Genomic DNA, 24148 nt, shown 5'->3' on the forward strand with positions numbered 1-24148 from the left:
TATTCTGTGTCCTGAACAAATCAACCCTCTTTAAATACCAAAGAGTTACCCAATTTTTTTTATCCTGATTGGTCTAAATGTTTCAAAAGGGTTTCACTCCTCCTCTTTCCTGACATACCATTCTCTTTTGCAGCAGAAACATTGTTTTTAATTGTTTTATTGCCAGACACTTGGGCTCAATATTAATCCACAGAGAAGGAAGTAGCAAAAGTTAAAGAATTTACCTAAGAAAAAAATATACAAATCTATCTTTAAGAATACGTTAACTCCAGTGACTAATCTCATCAGGATAGCACTGGCAAGATTAAGACTTTACTGGTACAAGATGATTTTTTCCCAGTAAGATAACACAGCACAATGAGATATTACAAATTATTTTATTATAGTTATCCCCAAAATAACTCACGGTTATGATGCGATTCTTCTGCGGGTGACAGCACAAGGACATTTCCTATAATATAATAATTTTATGTATTTGAAAATAAAAAACTCTATTTCTCTGGCTTGACTTGAAAATAATGATACAGGTAGTCCTCAATATACAACCATTCATTTAACAGTTGGTTGAAGTTACAACAACACTGAAAAAAATGGACTTATGATCAATCCTTTCACTTACAAACCCTGCAGCATCCCTGTGGCCACATGATCAACATTTAGGAGCTCGGCAATGATGATTGGCACATGCCGGGATCATGGGATCACCATTTGCAACCAGGAAAGTCAGTGGGGAAGACATAACCCCTTAAAAATGGTGTGACTCACTTAATATCAGTGATGGGCTACCAAAATTTTTACTACCACACTGTGGGCTATTTAATGGCTTATGCATTTTGTTTCGATATCTTTCAGTGTAAATTGGGTGCTCTGGGGTGGAGCTCCAAATTTTGCTGCCGGAACTGCTTTTCTGACTGTTCCCATAGAAGCCCATCACTGCTTAATATCCACCTTGCTTAGCAGCAAACATAGCAATAGCAACAGCACTTAGACTTATATATCGCTTTCCAGTGCTTTCCAGCCATCTCTAAGTGGTTTACAGTGTCAGTATATTGTCCCCAACAATTTGGGTCCTCATTTTACCCACCTCAGAAGGACGGAAGGCTAAGACAACCTTGAACCTGGTGGGATTTGAACTGCCAAATCGCAGGCAGCCAGCAGTCATCAGAAGTCTTCAGCAACCGGCGTATATTTATGGTGTTTGCCACACGCTGGGATCCTGGGATTGCCATTTGCGACCAGCAAAGTCAGTGAGGAAAACCATAACTCCTCAAAAACCGTGAAGAAAAAAAATGAACTCTCACAAATAATACGAAAGATAAGAAACATCCTTCCTAAAGATAAATTACGGTATCTCTTCCTCCATCCTGTTACAGGTAGGATGCGATTCTACTGAGTTTTGTGGGTATTTTCATCATTATTGCAACATACATTGATTATGTTTTTAACTCTGGTAATTTATCTGCTTTATTATCACTTTAGGATTATTCTCAAACAATGGAGTGGAACTAGATTAAGGTGGCCAGACGTCCCGCTTTTACGGGACAGTCACGCTTTTTAGCAATTTGTCCCGCATCCTGGGGCATTTTTTAAAAGTCCCAATGTTTTTTGAGACAAGCTGCCAGCTGGAGATTGCTGGATCTCCGCATCGGCCGATTTTGGGCAATGCGGAAGCTGAGCTTCCTTCTTTGGGGGTTCCAAGTTTTTCCCCTGCAGATTCTACTGGCCGTTTCCAGGAAAAAACTTGGAATCCGCGAAGAAGGAAGCTCAGCTTCTGGTCTCGCCACTTTTGTCTCTTCGCCCTCTCAGCCTCCCACAGCACCTGCCAACAATGGAGAGGGAGAGAGAGAGAGAAGAAAGGAAGAGAGAGAAAGAGAGGGAGGGAGGGAGAAATAGAGAGAGAAAAGAGTGAGAAAGGAAGAAAAAGAAAGAAAAAAAAGAGGGAGAGAGAAATAGAAAGAAAGGGAGGAAGGAAGAGAGAGAGAAAGAGAGAGAAAAAGAGAGGGAGGAAGGAAGAGAGAAAGAAAGAGGGACAGAGAGAGAGAGAGAAAGAAAGGAAGGAAGAGAAAGAAAGAGGGAAGGAGGGAAAGAGAGAGAAAGAGAGAGAAATGGATAGAAAGGGAGGGGGAAGAGAGAAACAGACAGAGCAAGAGGGAGGGAAGGAGGGAAAGAGAGAGAAGGGAATAGAAAGAGACAGGGAGGAAGGAAGAGAGAAACAGAAAAGAGAGGAAGGAAGATAGAATAAAAGAGAGGAAGGAAAAGAAAGAAAGAGGGAGAGAGAGATAGAAAGAGAGAGAAATACAGAGAAAGGGAGGCAGGAAGAGAGATAGAGAGAAAATGGAAGAAAAGAATTTTTTTGCTCCATGTAGACCAAATTTTAAATCAGTTAGTAGTGTAAATAAGAAGTAAATATATATTTTGTAAAGATACTTCCTGCTGCTGCTGTATTTCATTGAAGATTTCAACTCCATATCTATTGGTCTGTGGCTGGCAGGTTGGGTTGGTTAGCTGCTTGGGCTGGCTATCTTCAAAAAGTGCAGCTCTGACACTCTGGAACCTGAAAGAACAACCAGCAATGGTTCGTGATTCCAAAGTGATGGCATGCATGCCTTAAGTTAGCCATCATGGGCATAGAGCCATGATGGCAAACCTATGGCATTTGTGCCACAGGTGGCATGCTGAGCCATATCAGAAGGTACATGAGGCTTTTCCCTATGTCAATTCCAGCACACTGGCCAGCTGACATTTGGCCTTCTGGAGAGCAGAAGGCATTTCACTCTCCCAAGATTTCAGGAGAGCATCCAGAGCCTGTGGGTATAAAAAAACAGACCCAATGGGCCTACCGGAAGTTCTGAAACTTTTGGCACTTGAGCAAAAAAAGGCTCGCCACCGATGCTATAGGCCTTCCTGCCTCAGCAGGTGATTGGATCTCCAAGATTCCTTCCAACTTTGCCATTCTGCTATTCAGAAATGTGTGGGAATGTGTACAAATCATCTTTTTTATTATTATTAAAGCAACCATCTCTTTTTCCAGGCTCATTGAGCTTCTTTGGAAATTGCTCTTATGTGGTTCATTGTCTGACACATTTGCTTTTATTTTCTCCCAGACGTACAGGTGTTAAGCACCTTTCAAATGGGATTCCCAGTGGAGCACCCATTTTTGTGATCTTGGGATTTCCCTACAGCATCGCAAAAATGTGGAAGTCTAGACGTGGGGTTTCCCATGGAGGGGAGCCTCAGGGGCATCCCAGGATCATAAAAACAGGTGCTCCGTGTTGGATCAGAGGGTCCTACCTTTGCAAGGTGCTCAGCCTGTTAGGACTGAGCCAGGACCTTCCGGAGGAGATGGCTATTAAAGTACAAGCAAAACATGTTCGAAAGAACTAAACTTTTATTAGAAAAAGTAGAAAAATAAAGTTTGTCTTAGGAGACATAAAATGAACGTCTACATTGCTAAGTAATATAGATCGTAATGTCCGCTTAATTGCTTCTCTTCCTAGAAGAAGGAGGATGTGAGCAAAGCAGTTACATCATAGAGGAGGAGCTACATTAATAAACAGAGTTAACTATCTAACTCCTGAATGTTTCTTAATGTCTTTGGAGGCTGTCAATTTACAGCGTGACACTCCGCTGGCAACAGAAGTCCAGAGGTGGGGTTTCCCAGCGAGGGAAGCCTCAGCGAAATCGCACCATCGCAAAAACACAGAAGTCTGGAGGTGAGGTTTTGAGGACTTCCATGTTTTTGTGATGGTGCAATTTTGCTGAGGCTTCCCTCGCTGGGAAACCCCACCTCCGGACTTCCGTTGCCAGCGGGGCACCTGTTTTTGCAATCCTGGGATTCCCCTCCTGGGATTTCCCTACAGCATCACAAAAACACGGAAGTCTGGAGGTGGGGTTTCCCATGGAGGGGAGTGTCAGGGGAATCCCACCAGCACAAAAATGGGCACTTTGGCTTGAAAAAGCAGTAAATTTTGGGCTTGCACGCATTAATCGGTTTTTCATTGATTTCTATGGGAAATATTGTTTCGTCTTACGAACTTTTTACCTTACGAACCTCCTCCCGGAATCAATTAAATTCGTAAGACAAGGTATCACTGTACTGTGTTGGAGAGTTTTTGTTTTCCCCAAAATTGTTCACCTTTTTCAGAAAAATACTAAACAAAAAGGGGGTGAAATTATTCTCTCATTTTTTTCTATTCCCCATTTCCTCAGCTTTCATGTCACTAATAGTTACAGTCCATTATTTGAGAATAATCCTAAGGGGGAATACAATAATACATATGTTTATCTGAGAATCCGTCCCATAGAAGCCCCAAGGGGCTTCTGTTTGCCTTGCCAAAATACAGCTTGTTTGCTTGCTTGTTCATTTGACATTTCGCCATAGAAGATTAATTTGACTAAATAAATGGATGAAATGCTGTAATTGCCAATTAAACACTCAATAGAATTGTTGACTTAGGAACTGAAAAATCACTCATCGTTTATTTTGTCTTAGCTATAGATTCATATTGATCCTGACCAGAGAAATAATTTTATTTTATTTTTTGTAGGAATCTAGTGATTACTCATTTTGTTATATTACAATATTGGTAGCCTAACTAAGAGCAGTGTTTTCTGGCTGGTTTATAGCAAAAGAATATTAGAATGCAGTAATATTTTTAAAAGGCAACTAAAAACTGTTCTGCTTTGGACCCACCGGATCAGAACCAAGAAGCCTCCACGAACAAAGGATTTAATTCAAGCACTTTTTATATATATACAGTTTTTATATACAGTTTGTACAGACAAAAGCAGACTTTTCAATTCATGTTGGCAGAGGCCCCGCTCGAACTGTTAGGGAGATAACATATAATGGGTAGCCAAGAGGCAGCCAATTAGCACATTCTTTCTTTTTGATAAGGTCCATAAATCACTCACATAACATCACAGATCTCCAGATTTATTTTCAGTCTCTTCTTCGGCAACTCTGCATAACTTTTAAAGGAGCCATGGCAATTTTACAGCACGGCATTTCTGGAACTCCGGATCTAGATCTTCCTCCATGACAAAGGTTGCAGATCCATGCCTCATTACCCAGAAACCCTCCCTTATATGCAGACTGGGCGTGATCAACTGTTTCCTAGAGCTATGACTGACTACACCAGTGATGGCGAACCATTTTTTCCTCGGGTGCCGAAAGAGTGTGGGCGGGTGCTATTTGATTAGATTTGATTTGATTTATTGGATTTGTATTGCACATGTGTGAGTGCCCACACCCATAATTCAGTGCCTGGGGAGGGCAAAGACAGCTTCCCCCGCCCCTTGGAGACCCTCTGGAGGCTGGAAATAGCCTGTTTCACAACTCCTTGTGGGCCCAGTAGGCTCGTGTTTTACCCTTCTCAGGCTCCAAAGGTTTCCTTGGAGCTGGGTGAGGGTAAAAACGCCCTTCTCCATCCCCCCAGAGGCTCTCTGGAAGACAAAAATGCCCTCCCAGAGCCTCTATGTGAGCCAAAAATCAGCTGGCCAGCACACACATGGAAGTTGGAGCTGAGTTAGGGCAATGGCTCATGTGCCAGCAGATATGACTCTGCATGTCACCTGTGGCACCCGTGCCATAGGTTCGCCATCACTGGACTAGACTTTTTTCCATAGGCTACTTTCTACAACTTTTCCCATAAAGCTGTTCTCGTCTATTTCTAAACCTTCTGACACTGGTTCCCAGTCCTCAATGTCCTCCTCCTCCCCCTCTGAGTCAGACATTACCATCTTCGGGTTTCTACAGTCTCTGGAGGTTCTTCAGGTTCCAGCTCTCCCTCACTCTCATTCTCTGATTCATCTGTCAAGAACGCTAGCTAGGGTACCAAGACGGCCCCAGTTCATCCTCCTCAGAATCTGTCACTAACAGCACCAGTCGTGGACCACTCAGAACAAAAACATTAAAATTTCAACTGCAGTATCTTTCAAAGATCCAAGCAACATTGATGGCTCTTCCTCAACAATAAGTACAATAGGAGCATATTTCACAAATAAATTCTTCAGAATCATGAAAAATAACATATCAAACAGACGGTGTGTTCTTTCAGAAACAAGAAACTGTATCCTGGCTGCTCAATTCCATTAATGCAACAAGGGGCTTACTAGGATTGCATATAAATAAACAAGGGGGATTGATAGGATGGGAAAGCACCTGTTTCAAAATATGAAAAACTGGCTGTCCTGAATGCAAAACAATTGGCCATTCACAAGGACACTATTTCAGTTGTAGAAGTGTTTGTCTAGCTGATGTTTTGTAGCTGTTCTGAAGAATTTTGCAAAGAACAAGAAAGGGTAGATCTAATATTTGTATGCAAATACAAAACAGGTTACACTCTATGGCCACACAATATAGCTATTCATCATTTGAGTGGAAAATATTTTCACTAAATTTTCAATGAATTCACTAATTCCCCTTCAACCACAAGTTGAATAAACAGAAGGAAAAGAACCTACTAATCCTCAGTTCCAGACATTAAGCTTGAAGGGGAAATTAGAAGGAGTGAAAAAGCTTACAGGGTTGTTATGGGGAAATTAGGAGGAATCAAAAAGTATTAGTATATGATCTGCACAACCTTTGTTTCTTAGTCATGTTTGCTTTGGTCCTTTGAGTTTCCTAATTTGGAAAGGGTGTGAGAATAATGTTTCCAATTCATGTCTGCTGAGCTTTAATTCTTCTAGAGCTTTATTTTAATTCTAGACCACAGAAAGGAAGGGTGGAACATAAAACACCCACAAACTGAAGAGTGCTTTCCGCCTAGTGCCTTGTTTGCTTGGAATTGTTTTATCTTTCATTGTAATGAAAATCTAAATTCAGAGCTGTCACTTATTCTCCTTTTCATTACCATTAAGATGCAGACCTGTTCAAAGGATGTCTGTGAATACGGAAACACACTATCTTTATCAGACTGAGCAGAAATAATTGCTTTAGAAGTCACACACTGTTGCTTGATAAATATTGCAATGGACTTGTAACATCATGATCAAAGTTGAGTAAAGATACACACTGCATATCCAATTGCAGCTGGTTGAAAGCTTTAAATGATGTTTGGTACAGCCTTCTAAACTGCCCAGAGGCATGCAAATATGATGAGTTTGGGGTACAGCTTTTCGCCGGGGATGCATTCCAAGATTGACCACGAAAAACCAATTTCCACGGAGTAGAGGAAATATATTTTTTATGTATTTAACAAATATTTGGACTTTTTAAAACCTTCCGCTGCTGACCGCTGAGAGAGACTGGCTTCTCTCAGTGGTCAGCAGCAGTAGTAGCAGCTTTCCTGTAGTCGGGCGGCGGCATACACACACACAAACCATCCCTGACCGGGCGTTCTTTTCCCTTTGTTTTCCCTTTGAAAAAAAACCGTGACGTAGCAAATCCGGGAAAGCTGAACCGCGAAGTAGCAAGGGATTACTGTATAGAAATGTGATGAATAAAAAATAAATATGGGCACCAGGCTAGAGACCAGGAAACTGGGATCTAATTCCACCTTAGGCATGAAAGTTGGCAGGATGACTTACAGCCTTTCAGGTCTTAACAGTTTTGTTAAAGCATAGCAAAGCATCATCCTTATACCCATCTGGATTCAGATCCAAGCGGGAAAAAAGACACTGGAGATATGGAGGCTGTTTGGAAAGGTGGCTTAATGGTGGACAGGACAACATGGTCTGAGGTCCTGGGCAGTTGAGCACGTGGGGGTGGGGGTGGAGAGAGAGAGCAAGGAAGGGAGGAAGGGAGAGAGAGAGAGGCCCCTCTCTTGGTCTTTGAATTTTCTTCCTGTTCCTCTGGCAAGGGAATGTACTCTGATTGGTTTTCAGGCTCTCATGTGGAGGCCATGTGGGGGTAACGTTGTAGGCTGTCTTGAGTCCCAGGCTTGGTTGAACCTTGATGGGTGATGCAATCTTCCCAGGTGCCATCTGATGAGATGGGTAGAGGGCTAAACTTAATATGTCCAGAGGGTGAAAGGCTTTTGTTTTGTAGATAAGTTGGCCCAGCCTTTTGTCTTGCAGATAAATTGGCACCAGTCTTTCTGGGGCTATTAAAAAAGGTGGGGGCTGCTTTCCAAGAGCATGTTTGTTCTTTTCTCATCCATAATATTTTGCCTTTTTAATACTTCCTAGGATATTTCATTCTTCTAGGACAGGGGTGGGCAATTAATTTTGCCATGGGGCCGCATGAGTAATTGGGATGGTTTTAAAAGGCCGGACTAACGCTTCATCTGGGAGCGGGCCCACAGTGCGCCTGCGGAGAGGAGGCCTCCCTGGCGGCCCCTCCCTTCGGGAGTCAGCTCTTCCTGTCCCAACAACTTTGGAGCAACATTGATGGCTCTCCCTCAACAACAAGTACAATAGGAGCATATTTCGCAAATAAATTCTTCAGAATCATGAAAAATAACATATTAAACAGACGGTATGTTCTTTCGGAAACCAGAAACTGAATCCTGGCTGTTCAATTCCACCAAGGGGCTACTCCACCAAGGGGCTACTGGGATTGCATATAAATAAACAAGGGGGATTGATAGGATGGAAGAAGACCTGTTTCGAAATATGAAAACTGACTGTCCTGAATGACTCAACCCAGCAGTTTCTGTCCCCTTTTTCCACAGCTTGCAGAACAATTGGCCATTCACAAGGACAAATACTTCAGTTGTAGAAGTGTTAGTCTAGCTGACGTTTTGTAGCTGTTCTGAAGAATTTTACAAGTGGGTCCATGACATGGTAGATCAGATTTAATGTAGGCAAATACAAAAAAAGGTTACACCCTATGGCCACACAATATAGCTATTCATCATTTGAGTGGAAAATATTTTCACTAAATTTTCAATGAATTCACTAATTCCCCTTCCATCACAGTTGAATACATAGAAGGAAAAGAACCTACTAATCCTCAATTCCAGACATTAAGCCAGAAAATACTCTGCATGTCTTATCTGTATGTGAGGAGAATAATTTCAAAAAACTATTGGAGGAATTTAGGTCTTGAAGTAAATATTGTAGCAGTTTGATTTTTATAATCTTATTGAACATTTGATTTAAAGGATAACCAATACATACTGAAAAGGAATGACTGAATAAATGCAGAAAAGAAAGAAAAAAAATATGCAGAAAAAAGAAAATGAAAGAAAAATAAGAATACAGTGGTACCTCTACTTAAGAACACCTCTACTTAAGAATTTTTCTAGATAAGAACCGGGTGTTCAAGATTTTTTTGTCTCTACTTAAGAACCCGAGCCCGGAAAAATTTCCCAGGAAATTTAAGAGTGCCATGAAGGCCCGGCCAGTTTCCTGCCATTCCCCCTTTAATCCCGGCTATCTCGGGCTTTTCTGGGCTGCCAGAGGAGCCTTTCGGTGGCGCTTAAGGAGGCTTTGGCAGTCTAGAGCGAATGAAGCATTTTCCTTTCTCTGGGCACTTGGACAGAGAATAAACCACTTTGCTGTGGTGATTCCCTTGCGCTGTCTCCCACACACCCAGCCCAAGGTTGCCTCCCTGAGCATCTGGGCACGGAAAAGCAAAAGGGGGCACTTTGTCCCGGCCAGATCAACTCGGCTTCAGCCAAACTGAGGAGTCACCACAGTGAAGGAAAGGCCCCGGCTACAAAGCAAGAGAGCGACAGGAGAGGGGAGCCCTTCAGCATGGGAAGGAAAAGGCAGCAGGTAGCAGCAGCATCCACCTTTCGGTCAAAGGAGCGGGAGGTTCCCCCCTCTGACCCGCCTGGGTTTCTCTCTCTGGTGCAGTGTATGGGAGGCTGCCTTGCGCCAGGTGTATGGGAGGCGCGTGCTCCTGCTCACCGCCTCAGAGTTCCTCTTTTTTAAAAAAAGCCTTAAAGTTTTGCATTTCTTTTATTCCCCTTGTTAAGTCACCACTCTGGAGTCCGGTTGATTCAAACTCATTTATTGGAACACAGGACAAAACAAACGTTCACCAACTGAGCAACTCCCCAACAAGGGCAACGGCTAATCCGTTGCCCTATTTATACTGTTTCAATACGCGGGCTTTTTCTAACTGTCAACTTTTTAACTTTCGCGGCTCTTTTCGGGGCTCTTTTCCCAATAGCCACGTGTTACCCAATCAGTGAATTTTCCCCATTTATTTAAACGAACACAACACCCCTCCCTTTTTAGAAAAAACTATGGGCTACGTATTTATCCAAGTGATGTAGTCCTGTAACCGGATTGGTGGCTTCACGGTTCGTTGTGACCTGCGCAGTTCAGTTTCCTGAGAGCTACCTCCCTAATGGTCGGCGCTGTTTCTGCTCTGCTAAGGCCAGTTTCTGTTTGCGATGTTGCAGCTGAGTCTTCGCTGGCCTCCAGGGGCAACAGGTAGCCATCGCTGGAGTCCTGAACAGGTTTGGGTAAGTTTTCTTTTGAGTTTTCTATAGTGGGTAAAATGTTAAGGTTAGTTCTAATTTGTTTGCGTAGTTGATCAATGTGACGACGCCAACTGCGGCCGTCTGTTAACAATATTAAATATTTTTTAAAACCTGTTTTTTCTATTACTGTTCCTTCTTTCCATTTATCATTTGAGTCATAATCTTTTGCATAAATTAAATCGCCAATGTTAAAATGTCTTTCTGTTTGTATTTTAAATTCCTTCTGTTCATTTTGATAATTTGGGTGAATGCGGTCTAATTTTGAGCGAATGTTTCTGCCCATCAGAAGCTCTGCTGGGCTCTTTTGAGTTGAAGCAGATGGGGTTATATGTTGGATGATTAAAAATTTGTCAATTTGTTGTTGCCAATCTCCTGGTGGTGACTTGTTTAATGCTTCTTTTGTTGTTCTCACCATTCGTTCTGCTTGTCCATTAACTTGCGGAAAATGAGGGGGGATGAGAGCGTGTTTAATGCCTTGTTCTGCTAAAAATAGTTCCATTTGTCGAGCTGTAAATTGTGGCCCATTATCGGAGACCACAATGTCTGGAATGCCATGAGTGGCAAACATCCTTCTTAATGCTTTTATGGTAGCGCTGGTAGTAGTAGATGTCATCAGTTCAATTTCCAGCCATTTAGAGTAGGCATCTACTACTATTAAAAAGGATTGGCCCCTGATTGGTCCTACGAAGTCTATATGTATACTTGACCAGAGCCCTCTTGGTGTTGGCCATTCTGATGGTTTGGTTTTTGGTGGATTGGATCTTGATTTTTGGCAGGGAACACAACCACCCACCCACAATTCTATGTCATTGTCCAATCCTGGCCACCAGAAATGGTTTCTTGCTATACTTTTCATTTTAACTATTCCTGGGTGTCCCTGATGCAACAAGTGCAATGCTCTTTTTGGGAGTGTTTTCGGAATCACTACTCTGTCCCCCCACAAAATGCAGTCTTTAAAAACACTGAGTTCTATTTGTCTGTTTTTGAACTGTTGAAATTCTTCTGATGGTTTTTCTGCTGGCCATCCCTTTAATGTCCATTGTTTAACATTTTTTAAGACTGGGTCTAAGTTAGTGTGGTCCGCTATTTCTAAGGCTGTTAATAGTGACTGGTTGTTTATTTCAATTAGGAGTATACTAGATGCTGGGGCAGGATCGATGACTAATTCTTTTTGTGGACACCTGCTTAAAGCATCAGCATTTCCGATGTCCTTCCCCCCCCTGTGGATAAGAGTATAATTGTAGCCGGCTAAGAAAATAGTCCACCGGGTCATTCGTGGAGATAGGAAAGTGGGGGTTTGCTTGTCTCCCTCCAAAATACCTAGGAGGGGCTTGTCATCTGTAATTAATAGAAAGGGGTGGCCACAAAGGTAATAATGGAACCTCTTGACACCTGCTACGGCTGCAAGGGCTTCTTTATCAAGTTGGGAATAATTTCTTTCAGTGGAAGAAAGTGTTTTGGAATAAAATGCGATTGGGGCTTCAGTCCCGTCTGGAAAAATGTGGCTCAAAACGGCGCCTATGCCAAAAGGGGAGGCGTCACATGTTAACGCTATTGGCATTGCAATGTTATATTGTACCAACACGCTGTCTGAAGAAAGCAAATTCTTTACTGCAATAAAAGCAGCATGCTCTTTTGGTCCCCACGTCCAGGCAATGTCTTTTTTGAGAAGGTTATGAAGCGGTTCCGCCACCGTCGCTTTCTGTTTAAGACAGATGGAATAAAAGTTAAGTAGTCCCAGGAAAGCTTGTAATTCGGTTTTGTTAGTGGGGGTCGGAGCGTTTTTAATGGCCGCAACTTTATCATTGGTGGGGTGAATACCAGATTTATCAATGTTGAATCCCAGAAATTCAACACTGGGGACTGCCCAGGAGCATTTTTCTGCTTTCAAGTGGAGACCGGTTTCCTTAAATTTTGTCAATACAGCTCTAATTCTGTCCCAAAGTTCTGCCTTTGAAGTGGCAGAGATTAACACGTCATCAAAATATGGGACGACCCCTGGAATGTGATTTAAAATGAGCTCCATGAGGCCCTGGAAAATCCCTGGGGCTATATAAACCCCAAATTGGAGTCTCGAGCATTTGAAGGCGCCTCTAGGAGTGACAATAGTTTGAGCTTCCGCGGTGTCTGGGTCAACGGGGAGCTGTTGATAAGCTTGCGCAAGGTTCAATTTTGCAAAAATGGAGCCATTTCCTAAAGTATGTAAAAGTTGTTGGACTACAGGGATGGGGTAAGCATTGTGTTGCAATGCTTTATTAATGGTTGCTTTGTAGTCCACGCAAATTCTTATGGAGCCGTCCGGCTTGATGGGGGTGACTATAGGTGTTTCCCACCTGGCATGATCTGTGGGAATTAAGATGCCCTGAGCTACCAATTTGTCTATTTGTTCGTCTACTTTAGGTAATAATGGTATTGGAACTCTGCGGGGTTTTAAGCGGATTGGAGCAACGTTTGGGTCTAAATTAAAGGAAATAGGGTTGCCTGTATATTTACCCAGTTCACTTGAAAATACCTCAGGGAATTCACTTAGTAGGTTTTTTGGGTCATAAACATTTTCACACACATTGTGGACCCCTGAAATTGTAATGCCCAAGGGATGTAACCATTGAAGCCCCAATAAGGTATGCTTGGGGCCATCCACCACAATAAGAGGTAAAAGACCTCAAAATTTTCTGAATACGACTGGCACACTTAAACAACCTAATACAGGAATTTTCCGACCTTGAAAGTCACTTAACCCTGCTGTTCTGTTCGAAAAAACTTCCTAATGTTATGTTCGGGTCACATACGACCCGGACCAAAAACTCTTCATTTGAAGTGCTTATGTTTGGTCAATTTGAAAACTTTTTTCACTTGGAAAGTAGTCTGAACATTTCTGCACACAATGATATGAAAATTGAAATGAAAAAAGTAAATCTTATTGGTTTATTTTGCGGATATATTGCATGCCCCCCCGTTTTTGTGAATTTTTTCAATTTATGGATAGGTTTGCTTGCAAAATCCATTCTATTTTATTAAAGTTGGTGTGGGATTGGTAGCTTGAACATTTCTGAACATAATGATATGAAAATTGAACTGGAAAAATTGATGCATATTGGTTTATTTTGTTGATGAAATGCATGCCCCTCCGTTTTTTTGAAATAGTCTTCACTTTATGGATAGTTTTGCTAGCAAAATCCATTCTATTTTACTAAAGTTGGTGTGGGATTGTTAGCTTGAACATTTCTGAACATAATGATATGAAAATTGAACTGGAAAAATTGAAAAAATTGAACTGGAAAAATTGACAAAAATGCACAAAAACGGGGGGGCATGCATTATATCCACGAAATAAACCAATAAGATTTACTTTTTTCATTTCAATTTTCATATCATTGTGTGCAGAAATGTTCAAACCTGTTTCCAGGTGAAAAAAGCTTTCAAAAAGACCAAATATAAGTACCTAAAATGATCAATTTGCAGTCCGGGTCAAATAGACCCGGGAACATAACATTAGGGAGGTTTTTTTTTCAGCAAGAAAGAAACCCCCCACCCCCCCCAAAAAAATTCTCATAGAGAGAACCCCTGAAATGATGAAAACTCATGGAATTTCAAGTTTCAGATATGCAGGGAAAATGTTTTACAGGGACTCAAACTTGGTTTCGGGTCACATACGACCCGAACAGAACAGCAGGGTTAAGCCCACATCCCACGGTTTTAAGTCGGATTTTTTCACGTGTGGCAAATACAGTCTTAGTTTTTGCCAAGGCATTATAGAATGTCTCGAGCCTGTGTCCAGTTCCATTTCGCAGGGAAGATTGTTTAAAAGTAACGAGACAAACAGTTTGTCCTCAGGGGGGGAAGAGTTTGAGTTAATGGGAGAGGGGCAATTACCTCTGCGGTTGGAAGAACGTGAATCATCGGTAGATCTAGGTGTTTGTTGTCGCTCGGGTCACTGGGCCATTCGGAGTCGTCTGGAATATGGTTGACAGTAGGTGTGGTGCGCTTGATTTCAGCAACAGATGTTTCGGAGATTTCCGAAGCTTTAGCGGCTTTCAGGACGTCTTGGAGGGAGGCTTCTTCGTCAACGAGGTATTTCTTCTGGAGGGAGATGTTGTTTAAGCTGAAAATCAGGCGGTCAACCAATTGTTCTTCAGGGTCCTTGAACCTGCATTTGGGTAGGACGGCGCGGAAGCAGGTAATGAAGTCGTTGGTGGACTCGCCTTCAGATTGTCGCATTTGAGTGAATTGGTGACGGTGTACACGAACGGGAGTCGTGGGTTGGAAATGAGCGGCAAGCTTGGTTTGTAGGGTTGACCATGCGACGGTTTCCAATGTATCTGGATCAATGAGAGTAGAGGCTAAGCTGTAAATTGCTGGTCCGCAATAGCTCAAGAAAATAGCTCTTTTTCTGTCGTCCTCTGCATCCTGCAGGTTGCTTGCTTGAAGAAAGATTCTAAATTTGGACATGTACGATGTCCACGATTCCGAGTCGGAATTGAAGAAAGGTGGTGGTGGAGCCATGACCGAGCTCATGGTTGCTTCGCGGGAGTTCGACCTCCTCATCGCCCTATTTATACTGTTTCAATACACGGGCTTTTTCTAACTGTCAACTTTTTAACTTTCGCGGCTCTTTTCCCAATAGCCGCGTCTTACCCAATCAGTGAATTTTCTCCATTTATTTAAACGAACACAACACCCCTCATCTCACCTTCTTCCTTCGGCAGTGACTCTCCTTCTCCTCTTATTCTAAAATCTACTCTTCAAGGAGAGGAAAATAAGACTTCTTTATCATGATAACTGAACAGGAAAGATTAGCTTTATCTGGAGGCAAAGACAAGAGATTTTGGAGGGGGTTTTTAATCATGGATTAAAGAAGTTGGCAAAGGTTTCTGCATTTTTCATCATCCTTCCACCCCTCTCTGGGTTCAGATCCAAAAGGGAGGAAAGGCACTGGAGACATGGAGGCTTTTTGGAAAGGTGGTTTAATGGTGGATAGGACAACATGGTCTGAGGTCCTGGGCAGTTGAGCACGTGGGGGTGGCGGGGGAGACAGAGAGCGAGGAAGGGAGGAAGGGAGAGAGAGAGAGACCCCTCTATTGGTCTTTGAATTTTCTTCCTGTTCCTGTGGCAAGGGCATGTATTCTGATTGGTTTTCAGGCTCCCATGTGGAGCCATGTGGGGAAAACTTTGTAGGCTGTCTTGAGTCCCAGGCTTGGTTGAACCTTGATGGGTGATACAATCTTCCCAGGTGCCATGTGGTGAGATGGGTAGAGGGCTAATCTTAATATGTCCAGAGGGTGAAAGGCTTTTGTTTTGTAGATAAGTTGGCCCAGCCTTTTGTCTTGTTGATAAGTTAGTACCAGTCTTTCTGGGGCTATTAACAAAGGTGGGGGCTGCTTTCCAAGAGCATGTTTGTCCTTTTCTCATCCATAATATTCTGCCTTTTTAATATTTCCTACGATATTTCATTCTTCTAGGAGAAGGCTGGGTACTAACTTTCTGCACTTCATTATCACTCTGATTTCATTATTTCAAGCATATGGATTTCTTATTCAACATGTTTTCCAGATGAAAATTTGTGTTTCTACCCTATTTCCCCCAAAATAAGACATCCTCTAATAACAAACCCAATCAAGCTTTTGCGTGCATGGCAATAAAACCAAGTGCTTACTTCAGACAGGGTTTTATTTTTTGGGAAACACAGTAGCTATTTCAATACATCTATGCCCGAATTACTTTGTGAGTAGCAGCCACTTACATCACTGGAAACTTGGTCTCCCCTCTTCACATATGGAAAGGGCACCTGGAAAAATATATGATCTTTCCTCTGATTTTTTACACCTTTGTCAATTTATTTACCGTATTTTTCAGAGTATAAGACGCACCTTAGTTTTGAGGGAGGAAAACAAGGAAAAAAGCAAACAGCACAGATGATATACACTGTATTTCTGAGCATGTGTGCCTGATCCATTGGATTGAATTGGAGAAAATGAGCAGCCACTTTCAGTACAGTCTGATCCCTTCAGCGATTTGCCTCCATGCAGCTTTAGTTTCACTTTCATTTTAGCAGGGGGGCTTGCTGGCAACTTCAGTCAATCAGCTGAGTGTCGGGAGGCAGGTAATCAGTGGCTTGTGCTAAGCAGGGTCTGCTGCTGTTTGCTGCGAGGAGGTAAATTGTTGGCAGGCAGAGACCACTGTGGGGGTGGATGGGTGGGGCTACATTTGGTGTATAAGACACACTCAGGTTTTCACCCTCTTTTGGGACGTAAAATGCATCTTATACTCCGAAAAAATACGGTACATGCAGTAATGTAGAATTCTGCCTTTTTTTCTTCTATGTGCATGTAATATCAGTCTGATTTTATTTTTAAAAAGTGATTCCACAACCCCAAAAAAGTTCATTACCATTATTTTTTTTATTATACGCAAAGCAATGAAATATGATTGATTGAACTTAGTTTTGTTCTATTCACTAAATTTCCTGCAAATAGTAAAAAGACAATGATCCTCAATCATTCAGAGGGCCAGAACCCCTGCTTACATGAAACATTCTCCCCTCTCTCTGTCCTTGTCTCCTTTTTTCAATTCAGAAAAGCGAGGTCAATCCTGCTATCGTTCCAGTCAATAATGCAACATAGCTGCTGTGGCCTAGAGGTGGAGCTCTTCCCTCACAATCAGGAGGTTGTAGGTTTGATCCTAGGTAGAGGCAGATGGGGTTTTTTTAATTAATTTTTTTTATTGATTTTAAAATAAAGAATATAAAACACACACACAACATACAAGAAGAGCTCAGTGATTGGTGCCCACCACCAGATAAACTTTCACACCCCACCACCAAATTGGGGGTGTTTCTTATATATACCATTTTAACTCAAGAGCAAAATATCTATTTACATATTATAAAGTGATTCCAATTTATTCCTTACAGCTTGGTCTCAGATTCTACTAACCATATATCGTCTTACCTTGTCCCATCGTCCCATCAGTTGTCGCAAATCAGATTCGTTAACCAAATTCATCCTTTTGTCCATAATCTCAAATTGAATATGATTCACCATGTACAATGCAAAGGACAACTTTGCGTTGTCCATTTTGTCGCATCCTTCCAACCCAAGACTATTACCCCTGGGTGCGTTCTATCGCTGCTTGTTTTATTTCTCTAAATTCTCCCATCGCATTGCTTTTAACTAATACTACCATTTCATTGAAAATTATCCATCGTACCCTGTTTTCCCGAAAATAAGACGTACCCCAAAAATAAGGCATGTCAGAGGTTTTGCAGAATTTGCTAATATAAGGCACCCCCCAAAAAAAGGCGTAGTCAAGTTTACATACGGTACGATGAAAAAACATACGGTACCATTCAAAGCTGTTCATAGCGGTACCGTAATAATGTGGCATCCCTGCTGGCCCCTTCCATCGCTTTGTACCGTCCAGTACAGCAGACAAAGTCTGCTGCTGTCTCACCGCCATTACAGTCTCCACTACAGTGCGTAGACTGTAGTTCCTCTGGTGGCCAGAAGCTGCAATAAACAGGAATTATCTATCCAAACCGTGAATTGGGTCTTTGTGGATATTAGGTGGATATTGTAAGTGTTGGGATTGGATCTTTCTGTAGAAGTTGAGGGTGCTGGACTGAGATCCTAATGAAAGTTTGAGACGTGGGGAAACAAAAAACAAAAAACGGGCAGCCCCGACTGTTCCGTGGTGAGAAGTTCTGACACTGATTTTAAGAGCAGTCTTTAATACTATGAGCAGGACTGTGGTGAACTGAAGCAATAAATTGTTGGAGTTGGAATTCATTTTCTTGTAATGTTGCAACCCGTTTGTAAACATTTTCTGAATGAGGAACTAAGTTATTATTCTCTGACTGCCTGACTGCTTGAGAATATAAAGCTACTAAAGAAAAGAACTCAAAAGAACTTAATACATAAAAACCAGGGGAAGCTTATAATATCAAAATATAATATATTTATACAATCAGCTACTCCTCTATTTAATCAGGTGCTATTAGAAATTTATTAATTATATCTTTATCTATGCTTTATTTATATTATATTATAGTAATTTACTTATATAGAAATATTGACTTTTACTTATTAAAATACTGAACTTATAGAATATATAGAATTAATAGATATATTAATAGAATAGATATACTCTTTCTTTGGCTCTGTCTTTGTTAGCAGCGATGGCTCATCCCCCAATTTCATCAATCACACCTCAAACTCTCTCAACGACCTAACCCAAGTAGACTTCACTGAAGACCGAGTTGAAAAAGCATTACGTGACCTTAAACCTTCTCTATCAGTCGGAGCAGATGGTCCATGTGCTTACTTCCTAAAAAAACTCTCTTCTGCCATAGCTGAACCAGTAAGCATTATTTTCGAAAAATCCTTCAGAACCAGCACACTCCCTAAGCTATGGTCAAAAGCAATGGTCATCCCCATCTTCAAAAAAGGAGACCCCTCTCTTGTCAATAACTACAAACCGATTTCACTATGCTGCGTCCCATGCAAAGTCATGGAATCAATTATAAACAAATCAATTACTCTCCATCTAGAAACTAATAATTTGCTCTCTAACAAACAATTTGGTTTCAGAAAAAAACTATCCTGCAACCTGCAGCTCCTCTACTGCAAAAATATATGGACAACTCATCTAGATCAAGGGAAATCCATAGATGCAATTTATATCAACTTCTGCAAAGCCTTTGATTCAATGGTCCATGACAAACTACTTGTAAAACTCAAATCCTATGGCATCTCAGGAGCCCTCCATAGCTGGATTACAGCATTCCTGTCAAACAGACAACAAGTGGTCAAAATAGGAAGCACCATATCCACCCCCGTCCCAGTTAAAAGCGGTGTTCCCCAGGGTAGTGTACTGGGACCAACGTTCTTCATTCTCTACATCAATGACCTTTGCAATTACATCACAAGCAACTGTGTCCTCTTCGCCGACAATGTAAAACTCTTCAACTCCACCGATAACACAACTACTCTCCAAAAAGAACTGAACTCTGTTTCTGAGTGGTCTAACACATGGCAACTCCAAATCTCAACTAGCAAATGCTCTGTCCTACACCTTGGAAAGAAGAATCTGAACTCCAAATACGAACTAAATAATCAAATTATCACAGATAATCCCCACTCGGTTAAAGACCTCGGTATAATAACAAAAGATTTAAGTGCCAAAGCCCACTGCAACAACATAGCCAAGAAGGCTTCAAGAGTTGTAAACCTAATCCTACGTAGCTTCTGCTCTGGCAATCTCACACTATTTACCAGAGCTTACAAAACTTTTGCCAGACCCATCCTCGAATACAGTTCATCTGTTTGGAACCCATATCACATCTCACACATTAACACCCTTGAAAATGTCCAAGATACTTCACCAGAAGATCCCTTCACTCCTCCACTCGAAATAGAATACCCTACGAGACTAGACTTTCAATCCTGGGCCTAGAAAGCCTAGAACTAAGACAAGATCTAAGTATTGCCCACAAGATCATATGCTGCAACGTCCTGCCTGTCGGTGACTACTTCAGCTTCAACCACAACAACACAAGAGCACACAACAGATTCAAGCTTAATATTAACCGCTCCAAACTTGACTGTAAAAATACGACTTTAGTAATCGAGTTGTTGAAGCGTGGAACTCATAACCGGACTCCGTAGTATCATCACCTAACCCCCAACACTTTACCCTTAGACTATCCACGATTGACCTCTCCAGATTCCTAAGAGGTCAGTAAGGGGCATACATAAGCGCTCTAGAGTGTCTTCCGTCTCCTGTCCTATAGTCTCTCCTATATCTCCTATATCTTTTCTATTCTATCTCTATAAGCTTCATTGTATATTATTGTGTATTGGACAAAATAAATAAATAAAAGAATCCCAGCAACCAGTTAGGTTCCACAGAGTTGGCCTTCTCCGGGTCCCGTTGACAAAACAATGTCGATTGGCGGGACCCAGGGGAAGAGCCTTCTCTATAGCGGCCCTGGCCCTCTGGAACCAGCTCCCCCCAGAGATCAGAATTGCCCCCACCCTCCTCGCCTTTCGTAAGCTCCTTAAAACCCACCTCTGTCATCAGGCATGGGGGAATTGAGATATTCTTTCCCCCTAGGCCTATATAATTTATACATGGTATGTTTGTGTGTGTGTTTGGTTGGTTTTTAATAAGGGTTTTTAAGTTATTTTAAATATTAGATTTGTTATATGCTGTTTTTACTATTGTTGTTAGCCACCCCGAGTCTACGGAGAGGGGTGGCATACAAATCAAATCAAATCAAATCAAATCAATCAATCAATATAAATGTATATTTGTTTTTGTAGATTTTCATGGGTATATGTATGTAGATTGTTCTGAGTTCGGGTTTTGCCCCATGTAATATTTTGAGTGTCTATGCGACGTTTCGGTGAAATCACATTCACCATCATCAGGCTGAAGTTATAAGCTTCGTGCTGCTGTAAATATAGAATGTTTGCAACTGCCATTTGTTCCTTATATATAGTGTTGGGGGTGGAGATTTGGTTTGAATGTAGCAAATAGATTGGGTGACTATGTTTTAATGATTTGATTGGTTGGTGGAATCACATTTAGTTGAAGGATTGACATGGTGATGAATATGATATGTTTTTTTGTTTAAGGCTGGTTTCCAAATCTCTGGTAGGCAGGACCTGTCATCTCGTCTGTTCATGCTGAGGGGGTGTCTTTCTATCTCTATGGCTTCCATAATTATTCTTCTGTATACATTTTCTGTTTTGGAAACAGGGCACGAAATTGACTTTGAAAAAACTAAATTACTTTCCAAAATAGAAAATGTATACAGAAGAATCAATGACCTGAGTGATGGTGCTATCTGTGGATGAGTGGGTGGCTATGTTGGAGGCAGACAATGTGTTACTGAGTTCCTCCACAAGGCGGACCTGGAATGCAGGTGAAGGGTCTATTACAGGTACAGGCAGGGGACAGCGGCTAAGGGCATCTGCATGTGATATGTTCTTCCTGGGATTGTATTGCAACTGGTAGGAATAGGCAGCCAGAAATTCTGTCCACCTAGTCATTCTAGGGGAGATGAACTGTGGGGACTCTTTGGTGCTTGCTAGTATATCCAGTAAGGGTTTGTAGTCCATTTGTAATACAAAAGGTCTGCTATAGAGATAATCATGGAACCTTTTGACCAACGTGACAAGGGCCAGGGCCTCCTTGTCTGTCTGACTGTAACTTCTCTCAGTGTTGGACAAGGTTTGTGAGAAATACGCTATGGTGGCCTGAGAACTGTTTGTTAGTTGGTGGCTGAGTACAGCACCTTTACCATAAGGGGAGCCGTCTGCAGTAAGCACCTATGGCCATTGATCGTTGTATTGAATGAGGACTGCGTCAGAAGACAGCAAGTCCTTGACAGCTGCGAACGAGGCCTGTTCCACCTCCCCTCAAACCCAGGGTCTGTCGTTGTTCAGTAAGCGGTGTAAGAGCTCTGCTAGTGTTGCCTTATATGGCAGGAAGGTGTTCGAATCCCATCCTCATCGCCAGTGTAAAATCTACCCAATAAAGATACTGGTAGGCCAGGGAACTCACAAAAGGTTTATTGTACTAAGTTAATGATAACATTCAACTGGAACTGCTAACAATGACAACAAGATGGCTGCACCTGGCAGCTATTTATACCTCCTGCTGCCAGGCTGATCCGGCCAATCCAGGCTTTGTATTTTCCCATCCAAGGGTAAGAGGCGGGCAACATTTCTCAACTGTCCTCTGGACACAACACTCCCCCTACTCTGAAATGGTCATTCTGAAGGTTTTGAACATCTCTACTCATGATTAAAAGGAAGCCAAGCAACTTTCATAGATCCCAGGAAATAACACATTTGGCTTCAGAAGTGTAGACAGTTGCTGTGTGCATTTCTTAATAAGAATCATCCTTTTGCCTATGGATCTAAAATATTGCATACCCTAACAGAAAATATTCTGAGGAAATTAAGGATAGTGATCTAGTGGTCCCTTTCCTTTACTCTAAAATAAAATACTGTGTTGGAGAGTTTTTGTTTTCCTCAAAATTGTTCACCTTTTTCAGAAAAAATGCTAAATAAAAAGGGGGTGAAATTGTTCTCTCATTTTTTCCTATTCCCCATTTCCTCAGCTTTCATGTCACCTATAGTTACAGTCCATTATTTGAGAATAATCCCAAAGGGGAATACAATAATACATATGTTTGTCTGAGAATCCCTCCCCTAGAAGCCCCAAGGGGCTTCTGTTTGCCTTGCCAAAATACCGCTTGTTTGCTTGCTTGTTGATTTGACATTTCGACATAGAAGATTAATTTGACTAAATAAATGGATGAAATGCTGTAATTGCCAATTAAACACTCAATAGACTTGTCGACTTAGAAACTGAAAAATCTGTCATGGTTTATTTCATCTTTGCTATAGATTCATATTGATCCTGACCAGAGAAATTATTTTATTTTATTTTTTGTAGGAATCTAGCGATTGCACATTTTGTTATATTACAATATTGGTAGCCTACCTAAGAGCAGTGTTTTCTGGCTGGTTTATAGCAACAGAATATTAGAATATTAGAATCGGAGAGGGGCGGCATACAAATCTAATAAATCTTAATCTTAATCTTTTAAAAGACAACTAAAAACTGTTCTGCTTTGGGCCCACCGGATCGGAACCAAGAAACCTCCACGAACAAAGGATTTAATTCGAACACTTTTTATATATAAGCAGACTTTTCAATTCATGTTGGCAGAGGTCCTGCTCAAACTGGCCAGGAGGTAACACACTGTGGGGCAGCCAAGAGGCAGCCAATTAGCACAATCTTTCTTTTTGATAAGGTCCGTAAATCACTCACGTAACCTCACAGATTTCCAGATTTATTTTCATTCTCTTCTTTGGCAACTCTGCATAACTTTAAAAGGAGCCACGGCAGTTTCTCAGCACGGCACTTCTGGAACTCCGGATCTGGATCTTCCTCCATGACAAACGTTGCCAATCCACACCTCTTTATTTATTTATTTATTTATTTATTTATTTATTTATTTATTTATTTATTTATTAATCAGATTTGTATGCCGCCCCTCTCCGCAGACTCGGGGCGGCTAACAACGATAAAAAGACAATGTAAACAAGTCTAATATTAAAAATAATCTTAAAAACCCCAATTTAAAGAACCAATCATACATACAAACATACCATGTATAAATTCTATAAGCCTAGGGGGAAGGGAAAATTTCAATTCCCCCATGCCTGACGACAGAGGTGGGTTTTGAGGAGCTTACGAAAGGCAAGGAGGGTGGGGGCAACTTTGATATCCGGGGGGAGTTGGTTCCAGAGGGTCGGGGCCGCCACAGAGAAGGCTCTTCCCCTCAGTCCTGCCAGACGGCATTGTTTAGTTGACGGGACCCGGAGAAGGCCCACTCTGTGGGACCTAACTGGTCGCTGGAATTCATGCAGCAGAAGGCGGTCCCGGAGATATTCCGGTCCGATGCCATGAAGGGCTTTATAGGTCATAACCAACACTTTGAATTGTGACCGGAAACCAATCAGCAACCAATGCATACTGCGGAGTGTTGGTGTAACATGGGCAAATCTTTATCCAGAAATCCTCCATTATATACAGACTGGGCGTGATCAACTGTTTCCTAGAGCTATGACTGACTGGACTTTTTCCCATAGACTACTTTCTACAACTTTCCCCATAAAGCTGCTCTTGTCGACTTCTAAACCTTCTGACACAGGCATCTAATAGGGGCTCCCGGTGCTCAATGTCTTCCTCCC

At 41.7% G+C, this 24148-nt stretch overlaps 1 protein-coding gene across 1 annotated transcript in view; it reads left to right on the forward strand.

Moving 5' to 3' along the window:
* STXBP2 (syntaxin binding protein 2) overlaps positions 1–24148 on the forward strand; it is a 209452-nt gene that overhangs the window by 121413 nt on the left and 63891 nt on the right. The window lies entirely within an intron of this gene.

Source organism: Erythrolamprus reginae, chromosome 2 (genome assembly GCF_031021105.1).
Source record: "Erythrolamprus reginae isolate rEryReg1 chromosome 2, rEryReg1.hap1, whole genome shotgun sequence".
Lineage (NCBI taxonomy): Eukaryota > Metazoa > Chordata > Lepidosauria > Squamata > Dipsadidae > Erythrolamprus > Erythrolamprus reginae.